Raw genomic sequence first — 6,237 nt, forward strand, 5'->3', positions numbered from 1 at the left:
TGACTGAGTGACTGAACTGAACTGAAAGGTTTAAAACATATGCAAATGTTTATGTGTTTGTTTATTTTTTGCTAGTGTAGATATGCAAATATATCTTAATTTTAGTGACCTGCTTGAGGAACATGGACAATGATACATAAAATTATCATTCTCTCAAATGACCCTAAAAAAATCATTCATGCAAATTTGAAGGGAATTCAGTAGGAATTTTTAAAAGAAAAATAATTGAAAGGTAGTGTTGAGTAGTAAGAAATAAGATTAAAAAGTGAAATTGAATAATAAATTGAAGATGTTTGAAATTTCTTTTGTTAAATTATTTTTAATTTTTAAAAAATTAATTTATTTTAATTGGAGTATACTTACTTTATAGTATTGTGGGGGTTTCTGCCACATCTACGTGAATCAGCCAGGGTTGTACATGTGTCCCTCCATCTTGACCCACCTCCCACCTCCCTCCCCACCCCATCCCTCTGGGTTGTCCCAGAGCACAGGCTTTGAGTTCCCTGCTTCATGCATGGAACTTACACTGGTCATCTATTTTACATATGGTAATATATATGTTTCAATGCTGTTCTCTCAAATCATCTCACCCTCTCCTTCTCCCACATAGTTCAAAAGTCTGAAAGTATTTTATTTTGTGATTATCTTGGATGGAGAGGATGAAGAAAGAACAACACATGGGGCAGAAATGTTAGTAAATATGGTTTTAATAAATGATATATTTAATATACTTAGAAGATATGACTTGAAAACTACCTAAGAGGTTGAATTATTTCTCTTAAGCATATCTTTTATTACCTTTGCTAAATTTACAGAGTTCAATATAAAAATAAAAAATAATACTGAATACAACAAACAACTAAATAATAAGTGTTACTATTTTGTGTTTATCTTCTAATTCAACTTTTTGTGCTACACACAGAATGATACATGCATAAATATGTCATAGATAAGTACGCAAAACCATAATTTTATTCAATAAAATATTATGTGTAGTAGTAATTAATGGGCTTCCCAGGTGGCTCCGTGATAAAGAATCTTCCTGTCAATGCAGGAGACACGAGTTAGATTCCTGGGTCAGGAAGATCCCCTGGAGGAAGAAATGACAACCCACTCCAGGTTTCTTGCCTGGAAAATTCTATGGACAGAGGACCTTGGCAGTCTAAACTCCATGAGTTCGCAAAGAGTTGGACACAACTGGGCAACTGAACTCAGTAGTAATTAATAGAAGAAAAGAAATCCATTCAAAGAAGTGGGCAAAATCTGATAAAAATTTCCTTACTCAAGTCATATTTGCCTTAGTAAGATATATTTAACATTAAGAAAATTAAAAATAAAGAATAGGCTGTTATTTGTTTTTAAAATATTTTTGTCAATAAACATTTCAATGAAAGTAAATCGTGTATGTAGAAAAACAAGCACACTGTAAGTGAACAAATTGTAAACAAATCATGTGTTAGTTGCTCAGTCGTGTCTGACTCTTTGCGACCCCATGAACTGTAGATCACCAGGTTCCACTGTCCATGGGATTCTCCAGGCAAGGATATTGGAGTAGCTTGCCATTTCCTTCTCCATGGGACCTTCCCGACCAGGGATTGAACCTAGGTCTCCTGTGTTGCAGGCTCATTCTTTACCATCTGAGCCACCACGGAAGCCAAACAAATCATAGGCTTACTGTGTTTTCACAGATAAGCATATCCACATCACCTCTTCTCAGGTAGGTAAATTTTAAATGCTTGCCGATATCACAGAAGACTCCTTCATACTGCTTCATAGGACCCCTCTTTCTTTTTCTCAGAGACCTGAGTCTCACTTTTAACACCACTGAAACCAGAGACTAGTTTTATGTGTTTTAGAAATTTTTCAATGAAATCATATCATGTGTACTTTTGTGTTTGACTTTTAACATTATTTTTGAGAAATGAATCCATGTTGCTGGATTGACTTCATCAATCTACATTGTTTCACTGTATAAATATATCATATTTTAAAAACCTATTTTACCTTTCCCAGTTTTTCCTTTTAGAAAAATTGCTGCTATATTTTTGTATGTATCTTTAAATACTCCAATGTGTTTCTCTGGAAAATGCAGAGGCATTCTTCTGCACTGTGTATTGTAAATTTTGTCACAGCATGTGTCTATGTATATGTAGGGCTGTTTGTTGATTCTTTTTGATGTTTCAGTGTCTGTCTGTTCTTGTGCCAATACTACATATTTTTAGTTATTGTAAGTTTAAAATAAGTCTTGATATCTGTTTGTGTAAATTTTCTAACTTTGTTCATCATCAAGATTGCTTTGGCTGTCCTTAGCTCTTTAAATTTCCATATCAATTTTGGAAATAGCCAGTTAATGGAAACATTTCTAGGATTTTTCAATTGGATTTCATTGAATCACTGTTACTCTGAGGATAACTGATACATTTATAACATTGTTTAAAAACCTAAAACATGGTATACCTTTTATTTAGGCAGAAGTAGATTCATTGGAACCCAACCAGGTCCTCTTGTCTTCACCTCTTAGTGCACGTCATCAGCTCAACTTCTAAATGACAACACCTACTTTGCGTGTGTGTGTGTGTGTCTGTGTTGTTGTGCTTGAAAACATTCTCAGTTCCCTGGAGACTCTGCTGCTTGCAATAGCAAATCAGAATTTCCAAGGAATTAACTCTGTTAGGAGAACTCAACCCAATGAGAATTGTTGAGTAGTGCAGTTCCTTTGCTAATCAATTAGATATCTCTGAAGTTTGTATTTTACACCCATTCTCCAAGTTTCCCCATGGGATTAAACTTCATTTATCCAGAGTAGCAAGTTTACTTTCCCTTTTATTCACCAAAACAGTGTTTACATTGGTTGCTTTCTAGGAGTAGACAATGGCAATCTTGAAATAATAATAATAAAACCCCCTCAGTAATGATATATTACCTTTCTCATGTATGGATAGATTTATTTTGCTCATATTTTGATTATTTGAGTATGCAGGTATGATTATGAGGATGACCTATAATTTTCCTTTGTTATAATGTCCTTGTTATGGTTTGAAGTTAGAGTTATCTGGTCTCATAAGTGAGTTAGGAAATATTTTCTCTTTTCCTAATATATAATTTCAAAGAGTAATTTCAATCCTGTGTAAGATTAGTGATTTTCCCCCAACATGTTTAGAATTTACTAGTACAGAATCCTGTGTCTAGAGTTTTCTTTGTGCGAAGATATTTAATTTCTTTGATGCATGACTATTAAGTTTTTCAGTTTTGCCTGTCTGTTTTTATTGGTTATGCTTTTCTCAGTTTTTATTGGCAATGTTTTTCTCAGAATTTGTCAATTTCATGAAAATATCTTCCTTAGTATTGATAAGATCTTAAAGTTGTATGCCTTTTCCTTGTTGAAGTAGGTAATTTATACATAATCACTTTCAGTAGGGATTACTAGAATTTCTTTTGTTCAACCAAATTTAGCTTTGTTTATTCTTTTTGCTGTACATTTGCTTTTCATTTCATTAATTAGGCTCTCCTTTTTTCTTATCATTTTATCCCTTCTACTTTCTGTGTTTAATTTGTTGCTTTAAAATTTTTTCAAAACACAAAAATATTTATACCGTTAATTCCCACTGAATCTTTTCTTTTTTCTAATATTTGCATCTAAGACTACATCTCTCCTTTAGTATTGCTTTGCCTACTTTTCACAAGGTTTAATATATTGTATTTTCATTATCCTTAACTTAAAAAATATTTTCTATTTTAAACTTTCTGTATTTTTTCTGATCTCTGGGTCTGTGCCTGTATAATAAGTTGCTTCAGTCATTTCCAACTCAGCAACCCTATGGACTATAACCCTCTAGGCTCCTCTGTCCATGGGGTCCTCCAGGCAAGAATACTGGAGTGAGTTGCCATGCCCTCCTCCAAAGGGTCTTCCCAACCCAGGGATTGAACCCTTGTCCCTTACATCTCCAGCATTGGCGGATGGGTTTTTCTTTTTTACCACTAGCACCACCTGGGAAGTCCCTATGGGTCAATAAAACCTTAGTATTCAATTTCTAAATATTTTGGGACTTAGAAATAATTTAAACATTGATTTCTAGCTTGGAGTCCTTATAATAAAAATCAAATTCTTAATGATTTTAATATTTTTAATACTGTTGAGGTTTCATTGTGCCCAACATATGATAAGTTTTGAAAAATATTCATATACACTTTGGTAGAGTATGTATTCTGTGATTGTTAGGTTCAACGGCAATTTGGCCAAGTTGGTAGTCATGGTGTTTAAATCCACTATTTATATTGTTTGATTGCCTGTTCTATCAGTTACTGGGAGAGGTACATTAAAATCTTGCACTATGATTATATGTTTTTCTATTTAACCCTTTAACTCACCTGATGTATTTAGAATCTGTATTATGAGATGCATATATATGTAGAATTTGTTTTACTTCCAACTGATCCTTCTATCATTATTAAACATCCCACTTTGTTTATTTTACTTCTTGCCTTCATGTCCTCTTGACATACATCTGTATTTTTTAGCTTTACAAGTTTTCTTTAGTTTGTGGTCTTGCGTGCTTGCTACTTTTTAAATCTGAAAATATTTTTCTTTTAACTTTTAAAAATTGAACCATATTTCTTATAATTGAATTTAATCTTAATACAATGCAATTCAATTATAGGTTTATTTGTATTGAAGTCTACCATTTCACTTTTTGTTCTCTGACTTGTTTTATATTCTCTTTTTTTTTCTCCTTTCTTACATTTAGGGGATGTATTAAATACTTCTATTATTCTATTTTTCCTTGGAGTTCACTTCTTAGCTGAAATTTTAAATTTTTATTGATGATCAACCTAAAATTGCAATCTACACTTTACTTTATCAACATCTAATATAAATACTTTTGCCAATTCCTGAACACTGAGTGGAGCTTAGAACATTTTAATTCTATTAGCATACTCATCTTTTATACTTCTTTGTTGTCTGTTATAATTATATGTATATATTAAGCCCCTCATTGTTTTATACAGTCAGTATTATTTTAGATTTGCTCACATATTTATTTTCTGTTGTTCTTTACATATATACTTGTGTTTCTATCCAGAATTATTTTATTCTCTTTAAAGAATTCCTTTTACTAATTATTTTTTGGACAGATCTTCTTGATTAATTCTTTTCATTTTTGTTACCTGCAATGTCATTTTGAAAGAGTATTTTTGCTTTATATAGTATTGTAGGTTGTCAGTAATTTTCTTTATTTATTTTTAAGGCTAATTGTCTTCTGGCTACTATATCTCTCTTGAAAGTTCACTGACAAAGAGACATCACCTCATACAAGTCTGAATGGCTAATAGCAAACTAACACAAATGACAAATTTTGGTGAGGCTGTGGACAAAAGCAATCTCTTGCACATGGTTGGTTTGGATGTAAATTAGGGCAACACTGGAAAAGAGTCTTGAAGTTTCTCAAAAAACTAAAAATATAGCTATTATATGGCACAGAAATTCCATTCCTAGATATATACCCCCCAAAAAAAGCCTCTATAACATTAATTTGAAAAGATACATGCACCTCAATGTTCATAGCAAAATTATTTACAGTTGCCAAGATAGGGAAGCAACCTGTTTCCATCATGGAACAGATGAATGGATAAAGAAGGTATGGTACACACACACACACAAAGGGATGCTGCTTAACCATAAAAAAAAAATGAGTTCTTTGCCGTTTGCAACAACATGGATGGGGTATAATGTTTAGTGAAATAAGTCAGAAAGAGAAAATAAGTACTGTATGATATCATATATGTGGAATCTAAAAAATATAACATGATAGTGAATATAACAACAATAAAAAGCAGACACATATATAGAGAACAAACTAGTGGTGACCAGGAGGAATGGGATAAGAGAGGGGCAACATAGGTGTAGAGGATTAAGAAGCACAATTATTATTCATAATCTACAAGGATATATTGTACAACACGCAGAATAGAGCCAATAACTATGTTGTGTGTAAAGTCACTTCAGCCAAGTCCCTCTTTGCAGTCCTATGGACTGTAGCCCTCTAGGCTGCTCTGTCCATGCGATTCTCCAGGCAAAAATACTGGAGTGTGTTACCATGCCCTCCTCCAAGGGATTTTCTCCAATCTAGGGCTCAAACCCACATCTCTTATGTCTCCTTCATTGACAGGAAGTTTTTTTTTGTTTTTTTTTTTTTTACCACTAGTGCCACCTGGGAAGCCCCATAATAACTATAAATG

The sequence above is a fragment of the Cervus elaphus genome, chromosome 28 (assembly GCF_910594005.1).
Source record: "Cervus elaphus chromosome 28, mCerEla1.1, whole genome shotgun sequence".
Taxonomy (NCBI): domain Eukaryota; kingdom Metazoa; phylum Chordata; class Mammalia; order Artiodactyla; family Cervidae; genus Cervus; species Cervus elaphus.